Source organism: Ursus maritimus, unplaced genomic scaffold (assembly GCF_017311325.1).
Source record: "Ursus maritimus isolate PB19 unplaced genomic scaffold, ASM1731132v1 scaffold_11, whole genome shotgun sequence".
Lineage (NCBI taxonomy): Eukaryota > Metazoa > Chordata > Mammalia > Carnivora > Ursidae > Ursus > Ursus maritimus.
This window is the reverse complement of record NW_024423453.1, coordinates 35,522,257-35,539,764: the sequence shown is the minus strand read 5'-3', so window position 1 is coordinate 35,539,764 and position 17,508 is coordinate 35,522,257. Positions and strand designations below refer to the sequence as shown.

Below are 17,508 nucleotides of genomic sequence, written 5' to 3'. Positions count from 1 at the left end.
ATCAGGCTCCTTGATCATCAGGGAGCTTGCTTCTCCCTCTGCTTGTGCTCTCTCTCTGACAAATAAATGAATAAAATCTTTAAAAAAAATAACATTAAAATAAAGTAAAAGCTTAAATAAATAAATAAATAAAGAAATAAATAAATAAATAAATAAATAAAGTTTTTATTTAAATTCCAGTTAACATACAGTGTAATATTGGTTTCAGGTGTACAATATAGTGATTCAACACCTTCATACATCACCTAGTGCTCATCACAACAAGTACACTCCTGAATCCCTATCACCTATTTCATCCACCCCCCACCTACCTCCCCTCTGGTGACCATCAGTTTGTTCTCTCTAGTTAAGAGACTCTTCCTTGGTTTGTCTCTCCCTCTCTCTTAACCCTTTGCTCATTTGTTTTGTTTCTTCAATTCCACGTATGAGTGAAATCATATGGTATTTGTCTTTCTCTGACTGACTTATTTGGCTCAGCATAATACCCTCTAGTTCCATCCACGTCATTGCAAGTGGCGAGATTTCATTCTTTTCTATAGCTCAGTAATATTCTGTAGTAATTCTCAGTAATATTGGCTATTGTAGATAAAATACTGCTGTTAAACATAGGGGTGTATGTATCCCTTTGAATTAGTATGTTTGTATTCTTTAGGTAAATACCTAGTAGTGTGATTACTGAATTGCAGGATAGTTCTATTTTTAACTCTTTGAGGAACCTCCGTACTGTTCTCCACAGCGGCTGTACCAGTTTGCACACCCAGCAACAGTGCAAGAGAGTTCCCTTTTCTCCACATCCTCATTAACACCTGTTGTTTCTTGTGTTGTTGATTTTAGCTATTCTGACAGGTATAAGGTGATATCTCATTGTAGATTTCATTTGTATTTCCCTGATGATAAGTGATATTGAGCATCTTTTCATGTGTCTGTTGGGCATCTGTATGTCTTCTTTGGAAAAATGTCTATTCCTCTCTTGCCCATTTTTAAATTGGGTTATTTGGGTTTTGGGTGTTGAGCTTTGTAAGCTCTTTATATATTTTGGATACTAAGCCTTTATCAGATACGTCCTTTACAAATATCTTCTCCATTTCATAGATTGCCTTTTAGTTTTGTTGATTGTTTCCTTTACTGCAGAAGCTTTTCATTTTGATGTAGTCCCAATAGTTTATTGTTGCTTTTGTTTCCCTTGCCTCAGGAGACATATCTAGCTGCTGCGGCTGATGTCAAAGAAGTTACTCTCTGTGTTCTCTGCTAGGATTTTTATGATTTCATGTCTCACATTTAGATCTTTAATACATTTTGAATTTACTTTTTTGTATTGTGTAAGAAAGTGATCCAGTTTCATTCTTTTTCATGTTGCTGTCCAATTTCCCCAACACCATTTGTTGAAGAGACATTCTTTTTCCCATTGAATATTCTTTCTTGCTTTGTTGAAGATTATTTGACCATATGGTTCTGGGTTCTTTTTTGGGTTTTCTATCCAGTTCTATTGATCTGTGTGTCTACTTTTTAAAAAGATTTTATTTATTCATTTGAGAGAGAGTAGGGGGAGGAGCAGAGGGAGAGGGACAAGCAGACTCTGTGCTGAGCTTGGAACCCAATGTGGGGTTCGATCCCATGACCCTGAGATGATGATCTGAGCCAAAATCAAGAGTTGGACATTTAACCTACTCAGCCACCCAGGCATCCCTGATCTTTGTGTCTAATTTGTGCCGGTTCCATAATGTTTTGGTTATTACAGCTTGTAATATAACTTGAAGCCCGAATTGTGATGCCTCCAGCTTTGCTTTTCTTTATCAAGGTTGCTTTGGCTATTTGAGATCTTTTGTGGTTCCATACAAATTTTAGGATTGTTTGTTCTAACTCTGTGAAAAATGCTGGTATATTTTGATAGGGATTGCATTAAATTTTTTAGGTAGTATAGACATTTTAACAATATTTGTTCTTCCAATCCATGAGCACGGAATGTCTTTCCATTTCTTTTTGTCATCTTCAATTTCTTTCGTCAGTGTTTTATGGTTTTCAGATTACAGGTCTTTCACCTTTTTGGTTAGGTTTATTCCTAGGTATCTTTTGTGTGTGTGTGTGTGCAACTGTAAATAGAATTGATTCCTTAATTTCTTTATGTTGCTTCATTATTGGTGTAAAGAAATGCAACACATTTCTGTACATTGATTTTTGTATCCTGTGACTTTACTGAATTCATTTATCAGTTTTAGCAGGTTTTTTTCTATGTATAGTATCATGTCATCTGCAAACAGTGGAAGTTTGACTTCTTCCTTGCAATTTGGATGCCTTTTATTTCTTTTTGTTGTCTGGTTGCTATGACTAGGATTTCCAGGACTATGTTAAGTATATGTGGTGAGAGTGGACATCCCTGTAGTGTTCCTGACTTAGGGGAAAAGCTCTCAGTTTTTCCCCATTGAGGATGATATTAGCTGTGGGTTTTGAAACAGCTATTCTAGTCTCATTCTTCATAGCACTACGCCTCCTCAATTTACAGTAATCAGGTCTCCCTCACACTCTACTAAGAACTTAATGCAGCTCTTATCAAGGTTACCAGTCATCTCCATCTGTCCAAAGCCAGTGGTGGTTTCTTTGTTTTTGTCTTACTCAAATACTTGAGAGTAGTAGACACAATTGATCACTCCCCCTTTGAAACATGTTTTTCATCTTCATTTCCATGCTACTTCTCTCTCCTGGGATTCCATCTACTTTGTCGACCCCCTCCCCTTCTCAGTTTCCTATGTGGGTTCTTTGCTCTGCCTAACTTCTAAATGTTAGAGTGTCTCAGTGCTTGGTCATGGGTCCTGGTTTTTTCTCTGTCTACAGTAACTCCCTAGGAAAGTTCATCCAATTCCATGGTTGTTTTGTTCTGTTTTAGAGAGAGAGCGAGTGAGCAGGGGTAGGACAGAGAGAGGGAGAGAGAGAGAATCTCAAGCAGACTCCATGCTCAATGTGGAGCTTGAAACAGGACTTGATCTCATGACCCTGAGATCATACCTAAGTCAAAATCAAGAGTTGGATGCTCAACTGACTGAGCTACCCAGGAGCCCCCAGTTGCATGGTTTTTAAAATGCATCTGCTACCAGATTGATATCTTCAGGTCTAACTTCTTCCCAAATGCCAGACTCATCTATATCAAAAGGCCTATTTGGTGCCTCATCTTGGATATCTAATAAAAATCTCAAGTTTATCATATGAACAATAGAATTCTTGATCTCCCTTCTAATCCTTAGATTGCTTCTCCCTCAGTTTTTCTCATTTCAATAAATGGCTCTACTCATTATTTGTTTTTTTTTTTTAAGATTTTATTTATTTATTTGACAGAGAGAGAGAGCACAAGCAGGTGGAGCAGCAGGCAGAGGGAGAGGGAGAAACAGGCTCCCCGCTGAGCAGGGAGCCTGATGTGGGGCTCGATCCTAGGACCCTGGGATCATGAGCCAAGCTGAAGGTGGTTGCTTAACCAACTGAGCCACCCAGGCACCCCTCTACTCATGATTTGAATATAAGACTGTTCCTGGATTTCTTTCCACCATCTCCATTTCCCCATATCTAACTTATCTGTAGATCCTATTGGATCTACCTTCAAAATATATCTTGAGTTCATCAACCTCTCTTCATTTTCACTGTCACTACTCAAATACCAGATGTCACAACTCTTGCCTCCTACCCTAAAATTATTCCCTAATCGGTCTTGCCTGCTTCTACTCCGATTTCCCTAAAATTCTGACTTCATTCATCAGCTAAAGTAATCTTTTTAGACTATAGGCCTCATGTTGTATTACCATACTGTCTCCCAACTCTTCCCGAGTTCTAAAACCTCTGGTGTCTTCTGTTGCCCTTAGGAGAAAATTTATGGACTCATTATCCCAACCAATAAGGTCCTATTAGCTAGTCCTGTCTCCCTTCTTGGCCCCATCTAATACCACACCACATACTCAGTATACTCCAGCAACACAAAGTTTCTCTCCTCAAACACACCAAGGCTGTTTTTTCCTCAGGGCTTTTGCACTAGCCCTTCCCTCTGTCTGGAATATACTGGTCTTCACTGGATTAGCTCCTCGTTACTCAGGTGTCCGCTGAAGTGGCCCCTCCTCAGTGCCCTTCCATAAGTACCTCCCCAGTACTTTCTAACACATCAACTTTTTTATTTCTTCAAAGCTGTTATCATTATCAAAAGTTATCTTGTTCATTTGTCCATTGTGTGTCAATCCCCATAGAGTGTAAGCTCTAAGAGAGGAGGGACCTTGCCTATCTTTTTCACTCTAATATCCCTGCTGTTTATATAGTACCTGGCACCTAGTCTGTGCCAGTCTAAATAGCTGTAGAATAAATAATCATTTTCCAGGCAGGACTCAGGATAAAACAAAAAGCCTTGGTATTTGTGAGTCTTATAAGTTAGTGGTATGCAGTACATATTCACATGCTGTAAGGTTTCACTCTGCCCACCTTGGCTGTTTTTTTTCTTTCTCTTTTCTCTTTCTTTGGGTTGGACTTGTCTATGTTCCCATCTCTAAACAGGCTTTACAAAGCCGTATTTTATCCTTCTTATCTTTTGACATCATCCAGAGATTCTTTTCTGAAGAAGACTAATTCTAGCATGCTGTGATCCATAAAGCTGTTTCTTATTATATCAGATTAAAGGGCTTCCAGATCACTGGTCCAAGGCTTGTCTACTTTTCTTATAACAAATGTCCCACTGTTGTTACAAACAGTGTAATTTTGTATGGATTCCCCTTTGGAGTTTCTGACTTTCTTGATCTTAATTTGTCTTCTTCGACTTCTTTTGTGATAAAGAATCTTTTTGATACTTCTTTCTCTTACTATACTTTAAATAGAAAGAAATAAAATATTTAAGTTATAATGGGTGTCACACATTCATTGTGTGTGTGTGTGTGTGTGTGTGTGTGTGTGTGTGTAAGTATTTGTAACTATTACCTTTGTTCCATGAAAGTCAGGTATATGCAAAATGACTTCCAAAGGCCAAAGGAGCCTTAAGACCAGAGAGAAAGGCTAGCGAGTCTAGCTTGAGGAGAATTGGTTTATTAAGGGGATTTATGGACAGAAGCCTGTCTTGGTGGCCACAAGAGGAGTAGATCTCCACAATCCCACCTTCCTTAAGACCTGTTTTTATAGCCCTAGAGATGTGGGAATACTGAGTGACCACTCAAGAGGCGAATCTTTAAGAATAGCTGTGTGTCATAGTTATATCTTCAGGGCAGATCAAGGACAATATGCCCCGAGGGTGTGCTTCAGGATGTGTTAAACAAAAGGAAAGAAGTGGTCAGGGGGTGAGCAGGGAGAGGGGCTGTGCTCAAGGTTCCGGTTGCAGAACAGTCATCATGGCAGATTCGTCAAAAATGACATTAGTCTGGTTCACACAACCTTTTTTCACATGGCTCTTCCTTATATCCTAATTGCTATTTAATTACCAAAATAAATATCAAATTATGTAAAGAGATTTATATGTTTTTTTTTTTCCAGTACAGAATAGAGTCATTTTTTTTTAAAATTGAGGGTGTAGCAGAAGAGGTACTCATTCCCAGGTATTTGCTCATGTACACACTTATTCACATGCTTCCAGAAATCTCAAGGTGCTCCTAGGAGTTACTGTGTTCTGCAATATAATGTTGCAGAAAATACCAGTGCTCTATCAGTAACACTTTGAGCACTTGTGATATATATGCATCCGCACTGCCCGAAGAGCTAACTGCTTAAACTCTGGTCCCCAGAGTCTCTGCCCGAAATGAACAACTTCTTTTGTTATTGCTTTATCCAGTTTTTCTTTCATCTTTAGTTTCCACTTTTATTTCGTATTGTTAAATCATACTCCAGGGAATTCTTAAAGGTGTTTCTTCTGCTGTCCTGTTTTGATGCTACCCCAGATCTATTCACTATACAAGGACTACATACGTCCATGCCCTGCTGCAGTCTTTTATTTGCTTTTGAGCAAACCCACAGACTTACGTTTCAACAGCACTTTAGGATGAGTGGACTGGCCATACTGAAGGACTCCTGTCGAATGATGGCTTTTTGTGACTTGAAGTTCACCATTGGTGTAACTGAGAAGCTCCATTAAGCAGGGTGTAAAGGAACGGTCAAGCTGTCCAATTGCTAAAAATCCTAGACGGTTTTTCCGTGCAGATTCTTTAGCACTGAAGACTGGAACATAGTCATGGTGTTTTCCAGCTAAAGGTTGTAATCCCACAGCAAAGACAGAAGAGTTACCTGTGATCAATTGTATATATTTTTGGAATTGTGTTTCAGAAGCAGATCTATCTTATACTGAAATTCTTGGATGACTTCTGTGTTGCTTTGTATTTGAAGTTGGAAGAAATTCTCAGATGTCTAAAAACTTTTCTGACATTATTTTAGTTGACAAATAGTGTACAAGTGGTCCTGTTTTTAAATGAGTATTATTTAATCCACATTAAACCATCTTTGAGTTCTTACGTGAGTCTAAACTTTATTAAAGTCAAAAGTAATGTTTAGGGAGGGTAAAATCATAAATATGATTCATAAATACTTAAAAAATCAACAATAGAGGTCCTAGTTGAATAGAAATCTCACTTAGAATTGTAGTTTATCTTTGAAAGAAAAACTTCTGGGATTAAGAGTAAACCAGTTTTAGAAAAGAAATCAAATATTACGGAATTTCAGAATCTAATTTGGCATATATTAGATTAATGCCCTGTAAAATCCTAGAGTCTGAATTCAGTTTACAGAGTGTTTGACTTAATTCTCTTCTTTCTTTTTCTCATGTTTCCTTTGTTACTTATGTTTAAATCTTGGTGACTTTCCCTTGTATGGGTTTAAACATTTAGTACTGAATTCTAAAGGAGTGGGCCCCTCCCTGCCTTTTTTTCAGTGAACTTTTGAGGAAGCAGTGGTCAGGAATTCGTCTGTATGTGTGCAATTACTCTTTTTATGAATATATAATCCCATAATTTCACCAATGTACATATTTTTTGCTTGCAAATAAGTAGGGATTTTAAAATTGGACACATAAAGAGCAAGGTTGATAAAGGCCTTTTCATATATTTGTATCCCTAATATGTTTTTATTTTTTAAAAATATGTTGCAGCTGATTGAACTAAATTTGATTTTGGCCTGTGCCATACAACTACAATTCCTTCAAAAACATGTCAATATGCAATATATTTAAGGTGATGTCAGCAACAATTCCTTCTTTATTTAGAGTAATGTAATCTGAAACTATCAACCTTTTCTACTTTCATGAGCTTTTGACTTCCATACCATAATGCATGAAATAATGCATTTTATTTAAAGCTTTTGGTAAAATGTCCATTACTGGAGGGAAAATTTTTATTTAAATATGTTCCTTCCATTGAAATGGGCTTTTCTACCAGTATCTTTGTTTCTTTCAATATTCTAAGCCCTTTGAGTTAACTTTGGTTTAATTAGTTATCTCCTCATTTAAAAGTTAACATAATGGGGGCGCCTGGGTGGCACAGCGGTTAAGCGTCTGCCTTCGGCTCAGGGCGTGATCCCGGCGATCTGGGATCGAGCCCCACATCAGGCTCTTCTGCTATGAGCCTGCTTCTTCATCTCCCACTCCCCCTGCTTGTGTTCCCTCTCTCGCTGGCTGTCTCTATCTCTGTCGAATAAATAAATAAAAAATCTTTAAAAAAAAAAAAAGTTAACATAATGATCCCTCTTTGTGGTCAAAGAATTGAACTAATCAGGGTGATTAGGGTGGGGAAGAAAATATCCAATGTTATCACAGCTTAGTTACCTTACCTATTCTCTTCAGATAGACATGATTCTGCAACATGTTGGGTAGTAGATCGGGGCCAGAGAGAAGGAATAATATTGGAAGTATGTGGAGAGGAAAAACTTTCTAGGTTGAACTATAATGAGAACAATCCATGATGCATAGCAAAGAAAAGAATGACCAGTGGCTTGAATTCAAGGGCCAACGTGGCTTACTTTTGTAAAGATATCTTATTGATTTTTATGAATGTTAAGTTCTATAAAGTCCAAATTGAGCAAAGAAAAATGAATGACATTTATAATTATCTACAAGTACAGGGTGAGGGGGTACTTCAGCGGACACAAAATACATAGAAATACTGAATAACCAAAGGAAAAACCTTGTGTACTAAGGTATTCGTGCTGTGCAATGTACATACACTTGTTATTTTCGGTGTTTCACTTAAGTTATTTCATGTTAGCACTAGAGAACAAGTCTGTTGTTAGTATTGTTGGAAGCAAAGATATATTAGCACTTGACTCCACATTACTCACAGACAACCACGTTCATTTATTTGTGGGGTGAATTGTTCTATCTCTTATGTGCATCCATTATGACAAGTGCTATTGAGGGGAAGGAGGGTGCAAAATTTAATCAGATGAAAAACCTACCCTGAATGATCTTCTACTTTAAAAAGAGAGATATGTACCCATAAATAATGAAATTTAAGGTAGTAGGAACTGTGTGCTTTAAAAAGGAAGTATGTATGTGAGGCACAGGTGACATGGTAATAAGGAGTGATAGCTCAGATTTAGGGGGGAAGATAGAAATGATCAGGTAAGGCTTCATGGAAGAAATAGAACTGTTGATCAGAGAACATGATTCCCTTTAAACATTTCTGATAGCTGAACAAAGTTCATGTATATCTAATAAGGCATGGCTTTTGAAAAATATAGATTATTCATTTTATTCTTATGATTAAGAATATGGAGGAATGTGATCCTATGGATAAGAAAAAGGAATTAAAAGGATGATGTCTTTGAATCTTCTTCAAGTCCTCCATATTTTTATTTGTTCATATTTCTTGTGTTTGCGCATGGTGGGCTCTGCAGGCTCTCTAAATAGGTATATTGCTAGAGACAAAGTTAGAGATTGTGTCTTGCTGTACTTGTAAATGCTCATCTAGTATAATAGGCCTTTATAATTTATGATTTAAAATACATTTGTACTCCTTGAAAATTTTTTTATGCCAAGCTGCCTCACATCTTTGACCATATCGGTCTTCCTTAACCACTTTGTTACAGGAAGGTAGAAAAGAAGAATATAAAACAAGACCTACTTATTTTGTTCATCAGTTGTAATACTGGTAGATAAAAAATTTAATGAGGTAGGATGTTGAAATAAATACTTAAATCAGGCTTTCATTCATGATATAACTGTGAATTATGAGAATTTGAAATCTAGAGCTGACCTTGACCAGTTCCCAGAGTCAGTGGAATTGGCCTGACGTATTAAGTTCAGGAAAACTTGCAGTCATTCTGATTAGACTTCCCAGTATCATACAGAGTAATACTGACTGTTTAGATATAAGGATTAGCTTTATTAATTGAGATAGATCTTCCATGGGTCTTTGAAACAATTTTACTATAATTATCTGTAATATTTCATTGTGATTTTTAATGTGTTTATACTTTGAAATTGGACTTGAGAGCTATCTAGCCTACTCTGAAATCTATAGGGAATTGAATGTGCAGAAAGTGCTCTGAGTAATTGCTTTTACTGTTAGGTTCCAATATAGAGTTAGATGTGCACACAGAATTACCTTTCCCTAAAGACACACTGTGTACATTTCCTACTCGGATTATATTTACTATGGACTTCATTGGACTACATATAGTACTTAATAATAACTCATGCCTATTTCAGCTTTCCAAATTTAGTGCTCGAATTGGATAGGTAATGACTTATGGTGAGTGTTTTTAATTAGCCTTTCTTTTCTTTGTGCTAGAAATGACTCAGTATATCATAGACTCATTTGTTCAACAAGAGATGTTTGTTGACCCCTGTGTTCCCAGCATCATCACAACAATATCTTGATGAACAAGGTGGATAGCCTCTCTGCATTTATAGAGGTTACATTCTAATGTGGAAAGCAAACATTAAGCAACTGATTATATGGTAAGCGTTACCAAAGAGTATACATGTGAAGAGAGAATGTATCAGGGGGACCATCTCAGTTAATTTCTCTTTCCCCATTTATAAGCTGTGTGATCTTCCATATATTTCTTAATCTTTCTGGTATCCATTTTCACACGTATAAATGTGTAAGTGGAGATAATAATGCTAACTTCAGGGGTTGTTTTGAAACTAAATGAAAAAAAATGCATGTAAAAAGTTGGGTACATTGCCTACTAATAGGAACATTCAGTAATTATTGCCTATTAGGCTTTAAAGGGAAAGGGTAGGGGAAGCCTTCTCTGAGCAATTGACTTCTGAGCTGAGATCTGAACAATGTTAGGAATTCGCTAAATGGAGAACATTACCTAAGAGAAAACACCATATTCAAAGGCCCTGAGGCAGGATTGCCCATGATGTTTTCAAAGAACTGAAAAAAGGCCATTGTGCCTGGAGCTCAGAAAATGAAGTGGGAAATGGCTTGAAATGAGGCTAAGGTACACTGGGGTAGCTAGATCACACAGGGTCTCCTGGGCCTTGTTAAAGAGGATTTAGGGCTTTATTCTAAGGGCAAGAAGAAGAATTTCCACAGGGAAATGACATGATTAGATTTGAGTTTTAGAAAGGTTGTTCTGGCCTTAACATTGAGAATGGTTCAAAATCTTTTATCAAGAATTAAGGGTGTGGGTAGACTCTATAGGGACCTTTTGGGGAATAATATTGGTGGATATTTTCGATAATGTCATCTCCTTAGGTGTTGGTCCCAGAACAACAGTCAGTGATATAACTGACATTGTCAGTTTCTAGTTTTTAAGTAAATCTGGAGATCATAGGTATGTCTATGTGTATATGTGTGAGTATGTACATATATACACAAATATATAAATACACTATGTGTGTGTATATACAAATATGTATATGTGTATAAATATACACACGTGTATGTTTGTGTACACACACACACACACATTCTGTCTCCCAACAGGAAGAGAGCCCAACATGTTTTTCTCTCTTATTTTTTCCATCTGACCACTCAGTCTCAATGTTTTTTGAATTAAGGCATATATGTGTAAGAGATGAGGAAGAGAAAAATGTATTTACCAATCCTTTGAATCTATAAGGTATAAGGACCTATCATGATTATTACTTTTCATGTGAGGTTGGGAATTATTATGTTATACATAACAACTTTATAATATACATTCCAGAATTTCAGTTGCAGAGATACAGGAGAATCCTGTGTTCTTCTCTGTTGTGATGAATGCAGCAGTCGTGCCTATATAGAAGAATAGATCATACTGAGCATCCACTGAGCTCTGTTTGCAGACAAGTCGTATCTCCACCATGACAAAATTCCCACAAGATTTTGAATTATTAATGTCTTGGAATCTGCGGGATTCAGCAGATATGTTCAGTGTTATTGATGGCAGCAAACTTGATCTCTTTTATTTCTGAGATGCATAATGAAATGGGGAGTCCCTCAAATAACCACAGTTAGTGTTTAGGTTAATTTTGTAGGGGCCAGTGGGCTTTTGCCCTAATGTGTACAAATACGATTTTCTCTCTCGCAGCAGATTGCATGGTAGACGGAGGGTGAGTGATTTGGCACTAATTTATGAACCCTTCCAGCCTTCTCCGTACGGTACACCCTGGGAGGGCAAGGTGCTCTAATTACACTTCACATAATGAGAGCTTTTCCTGACAATTACTGCTTAGAGTTAGGGATGTTTGGGGACCGTGCAGAAGACGTATTGAGTCTTAGAAGAGGACTTCACGTGCCTTTTATGCGGCTCAGTCCCTAACAACTGACCAGCGACTTAATGAAACACAGCTCCACAGCCCCAAATATTTGAGTGGACTGTGAACTGAGGGGCTAAGGTATACTTTATTTTTCAACTCAAAGTAGGTCAAAGAGTTCAAGAATCTGTTTGCTTTTAGCAGTGTTTTTACGCTTTTTTTTTTTTTCTTGGTCACACAGACACAGACCGTTTTTCTTTTTGGTAACAAGAATAACCCTTAGTCCAGACTGTTCTTTTTGGAGACATTGATTTGCACAGTCACAAATGGGTACTTGACATTGTTTTCCTCTTCACACATTTTGCAAGGTTCATGTTTGAGGGGTCAATATTTAAAAGCTCCGGTATACTTTTTATTAATATGTGTATGAGACTTGTAATAAAGTCATAAAATAGAGGTGATTACTACTTACTGTACTGAGGGCATGAGTTTATATGGTCTATATGTCCTTTTTTGAGTGAAGCAGAAATTTTCTTTATAAGTGAAGATGACATATCATGTTACATCTTTGTAAACAATTAGAAACTTCAATCACACAACACATCAACATTAAACTAGCAGGATGATGAGCTTCAGTATCTCTCTCCTTAAAGAAAATGGATCAAGATTTGTTTGTCTCTTTTTGCCTTCCAAGTTGCTCTGAGCCTTAGTTTGTCCCAAAGTCCCTCTTGCTTTTTTATCGTCTCTATATTTACAACCATTTATTTTCATTTTTCGCATTTTGAATTTTCTGTCTTTATGCCTGCTAAATCTGAAGTTACAATTAAAAGCAAAAAGTACTTTCTGTGCAGGCATATTTAAACCAGTAAATATAAATAACTTACAAGTAATGTAACTGATAAAGTAGAAGGGGAAAAGGCTCATGTTTTCTTGGCTTCTCCTGCTCACAACCTTCCCAGATCTAGGATTCTGGTTTAAATAACGATCTTTTACATATCCTGTATCCTTTTCCCATAAATGCTTCCCAATGCCTAGCAAACTTTAAGCCCTTAATAACTATTAGCATGAGCAATGCTATCAGTAATTGGAATTATAAAACATTATAATTGCCTTTTGTCAAATTCAATACAGTTTCTTATGAGCAGGTATGCTTATAACCCCAAAACCTATTTTCTGTATTTTCGGTGAATAAGTAAATCAACACACATTTGTTGATTGATTTTTCTGGATAAGGTATAAAATATGAGTAAAATTTAATCCTTCAAATAGCAGAATCTAGGATGTCTTCAACAAATCTTACCATTGAAAGATTAAAACTCCAACACTCAGACTTTAATGGTGTCATATACTATTACACTTTTCATTATCATAATCTCTAAAAAATATGTGAGACCCCATAGGTTGCATTTGTTAACATTTATTGAGCATTTAAGCTTTGCGCAGTGGCAGTATCATAGCCAATGAGGTTTATCCGAGGCGCGATTATTGCTAATTGAGCATTTATAAAGCTAGGTAACTGCTAAGTGCTTTTACATCCATTATATCACAAATCCTAACAGTTGCCCAGTGTAAGAATTGTCATCTACATTTTATAGCTAAGGACTCTGAGGCTCATAGAGGCTGGGTAAGCAATTTGCTGAGAGTCTCATAGCCTGGAGGCCAGCCTCCCAGGCCTCCTAATTCCAAATGGAGTTCATATCTATAGAACAGCTCCTTCTCCCCACTGTTGTATTGAAGCTGATCCTCTGACCTTGGCCACAGAGACTCTGAGACTAGACCAATGAGGCCGAAGTTCTCTCTGGGAGTGTTGGTCTACTACTTGTCTTGGCACTATTTACTCTTTTTAAATGAGTTAATAGATTTCATTAAGAGTATGTGTTTAAGGGGCGCCTGGCTGGCTCAGTTGATGGATCATGCAACTCCTGATCTTGGAGTTGTGAGCTCAAGCCCCATGTTGGGTCTAGAGATTACTTTAAAAAATGAAATCTTAGGGGCGCCTGGGTGGTTCAGTTGTTAAGTGTCTGCCTTCAGCTCAGGGCGTGATCCCAGAGTCCTGGGATCGAACCCCACATCAGGTTCCCTGCTCCACTGGGAGCCTGCTTCTTCCTCTCCCACTCCCCCTGATTGTGTTTCCTCTCTCGCTGACTCTCTCTCTCTCTCTATCAAATAAATAAATAAAATCTTTAAAAAAAATTAAAATAAAATAAAATCTGAAAAAAAAAGAAAGAAAGAGTACGCATTTAAAACTAAACACAATGGTGGTTTGGGAGAATGTCTATATATTTCAAGGAAACAAAATTTGATTAAAGTTGCTTATGCACTAACTTTTTTTCTTCTTTTGTCTCAAGATCAAAGCCTATCAGTTACTTTGGTGTCAGACTTTAAGACAACTGAAATTATAGCCCAGTTATTTCAAGTCCCACAGCCCTGTTCAGCCAGAAGAGTTGTGTTTGGCCTAATAAGCCTCAGACCTGTGAGAGCTGGGAGCCAGATCCCTTGTTTGATAACAGAGGCCCTGACACCAGACTCTTGGCCTGAGCTTTTTCCAAGGTAATACAAAATGTTTAAAAGAAAAGTCACAGATTCCCACCTGCAGGATTTTGGTGAATTGCCAATTATAAAAGCAGAGCTAAAATCACTGAGCTCATCACCAGAATTCCCCAAAGAAAAAGCCCCTTAATTTTGCATGTGTTTTAAGCACGTGCCTCTCTAGGTATTGCTGCTATTCATGATAAATCAAAAGTTGAAAGCTAAATCAACCTATTAAGGAGTTCCAAAGATTATTATGTCAGTTTTTGCATATAACAAAAAATATCAACTTTTCTTTAATTATCTCTTATTAAGTGTGAGTTATTTTTCTGTTTTGGTTTGGGTTGTTGTTGTTGTTGTTGTTTCTCGCTAAGTAGCATTAGTCATTGAACTCATATATCTCTAAGTAGGCACAAACACCCAATTTTAAACAAGTCATTTTACAACTACAGGTGAAATGAGCAATAGAAACATTAAGAAGATAAATGTGGCAAAAATCATAAACCAATACCCTACCTGCATGGACATGTTAGTTAATCTCTCTACACTCCTGTTTACTTGTATTATGGTAATAATGTCTACCTCAGAAGGCTGTTGTGGGCCTGAAGGGACACAGTGAACGACACATATAAAGTGCCTGATCTTGAAAAAAATAAAAGAGCTATTATTTTATAATCAGTATTATCACTGCTGAAGTTAAGTGATTTGTAGAAAATCACAAAGAATTATTGAAGGGGTTGGCAATAGAATCTCTTTTTTTTTTTAAGATTTATAAAAAATTATTTGAGAGAGGAAGAGAGTGAGCACGCATAGGAGCCAGGGGAGGGGCAGAGAGGCAGACTCCCTGCTGGGCAGGAAGCCTGATGTGGGACTTGATCCCAGATTTCTGGGATCATGACCTGAGCCGAAGGCAGATACTTAACCAACTGAGCCACCCAGGTGCTCCGGAAATAAAATCTTAATTTCCCTCTGATTTTCTCACAAACATACATTTATTCAGTGATTTTTGCTGGTTGATTTTGCAAATACTTATTGAGTGTCTCCTGTTTGTAAGTTGCTATGCTAAGATCTGTGGAAAATACAAGTTACTATTGGACACACTTCCTGTCCTTAAGTGCTCGTGACTGTTAGGGATGTAAGACATATACATAAAGAACAGTGGTGCCAAGAAGAAAGCAATACATGGTATGCAGTTGCATAGACAACAGAAGGAAAATTAAGAAGGGAAGGCTTCATGGATCAAGGGACATCTGAGTTGGGCCTTGAAGGGTGGATAAGATTTGGATATATGGAAAATGGCAGAAATATATTCTAAGGAAAGGAAACAGTAAATGTATGATACAAGAAGTTGTGGGAATTCATTAGGCTGGAGAAAGGCTCTATGAAGGACTAGGATAGCAGTAAGTATGAAGAGGCACCGAATACATGCTGAAGTATTGAGATGAAAAGTGTCACAATGTTGGGAAGTCTACCAGTGGGAGAGAGAGTTTGGGGGTGGAGGGTTGAAAGAGAGGTGGCAAATGTTAACAATTGGTAATTGGTGAATATAGGTGGAGAGCATACAGATGTTCATTATACTATTCTTGGCAATTTTAATATAGGTTTGAATTTTTTAAAAGTCGAGGGAAAAAGATTTAAAATATATGAGAAACTACTATAATCAATAAGCAAAGGACAAACCACTCAGCTAAAAAAATGGGCAAAACATATGACAGGGAATGCTTCGGGACAGTATAATGGCCAATAAATGAATAAAAATATGTTCAACATTTTAAGAGTTAGAGAAATTTAATTTCAAGCAATGAGACACTGCTTTTCACCTACCCAATTATACCATTTTTTTAGGTGTAATCATGTTGTGGGTATCCAGAAAAATGAGGTGTTAATATCAACTATCTGTAATTGCTGTAGGGATTAGAAAGCAGCATCTGTGAAGTGCCTGCCCCATAGAACTCAGTAACAACATCTCCTTGTACTATTACTGTTGTCTAATACATGATAATGAATACCTGAGCCAGGGTCCTGACAGCGCGAATGGAAGAGCATCAACTGGATTTGGCAACTGAGTGTCTGTAAGGGAACAAGGAGGGAAGAGCGCTCAGGACTAACTCACTGTTGTTTGTTTGTAAAAGAGAAATAGCTAAAGAAAAAGATACTACTATGGGAAGAAAGAAATGTTAGCTTCGTTGAATTGTCCGCCATACTGATTGTTGAATATTCAGACAGTCTTTTCAGGAAGGGTAATTGATTCCTAGAAATTAAAGATAGATCCATAATTTAAAGATTTTTTTATATAAATGCTCTGTTTTTAAGAATTATATTCTTAAATATATATTATAGGCACACACGCCAAAATAGAACTGTGAATGAAAGTATCCTTCTCCATCTTCTTTTGGAAAACCATTGTTAAATTTCTAATGGTTTTCTACCAGAAAAATATTTATGACAATACCAATATAGTGTGTGTGTGTGTGTGTGTGTGTGTGTGTGTGTGTGTGGTGTGTGGTGTGTGTGTATGGTTTTAAAAATTCACACCAGTGGTAATATATAAAACTCTGGGCCTTGCTTTTTTTTTTTTTTTCCTTAACTCAATGCAGTCTTCCTTCATTCTGTTTTAACATCTGCATAAGTGTGTTGACAAGGTGTATCATAATGGATTGAACTAATCCTCCATGAATGAACCTATACGGTTGTTTTTAGTTTTTTACTGTTATGAACAACTGGTCATGAACATTAGTGTTCGTTTATCTTGATGTTTGTTTTCGGAGTGTATTGGTAGCATCACTTCCTAGAAGTAGAACTGCTAGGACATAAATATTTATATTTTATATTTTGATAAATAACTTCCCTCTTAAAAGGCTCTACCATTTTTCTCTCCTCACCAACAGTAAGTATTACCAACTTGTTAATTTATTAAGAGAAATATAATCTTATTTATATATGTATATGTCTAATTTATTATAATATTACTTATATTATTTATTGTCAATTACAAGTGAGGTTGAGAAGTTTTTAAAATGTTCACTGGCTTTTGCATACCTTTTTTGTTTTTAATATAATATTTTGATTTTATATTTCTATAAAATTCTGTAATAATTCTATAAAATTAATGTACAGTTATCTAAATCACTATATTTACAAGGGGTTGTACGCTTTAAAAAAACAAATAAAAATAAAATTACATAACTTATGTATTTAGTTCAACTAATCATTAGCTATCTCTCTCAAGGAACTGGACAAGGCACCGAGGATACAAACATGTTCATATCTTTTTACCAATTTTCCCATTAATCTTTTACATTAATTTTATAAGTTATTCATAGAATAGTAATCTATTTCTGTTACAGTGTTGC

The 17,508-nt window shown here is 36.7% G+C and overlaps 1 protein-coding gene and 1 pseudogene across 6 annotated transcripts in view; both read left to right on the top strand.

The window, feature by feature from the left end:
• Window positions 1–17,508, top strand: part of SLC10A7 (solute carrier family 10 member 7) — a 242,335-nt gene that overhangs the window by 110,038 nt on the left and 114,789 nt on the right. The gene's annotated exons all lie outside the window — the stretch shown is intronic.
• LOC121101906 lies at window positions 13,058–13,285 on the top strand (annotated as a pseudogene).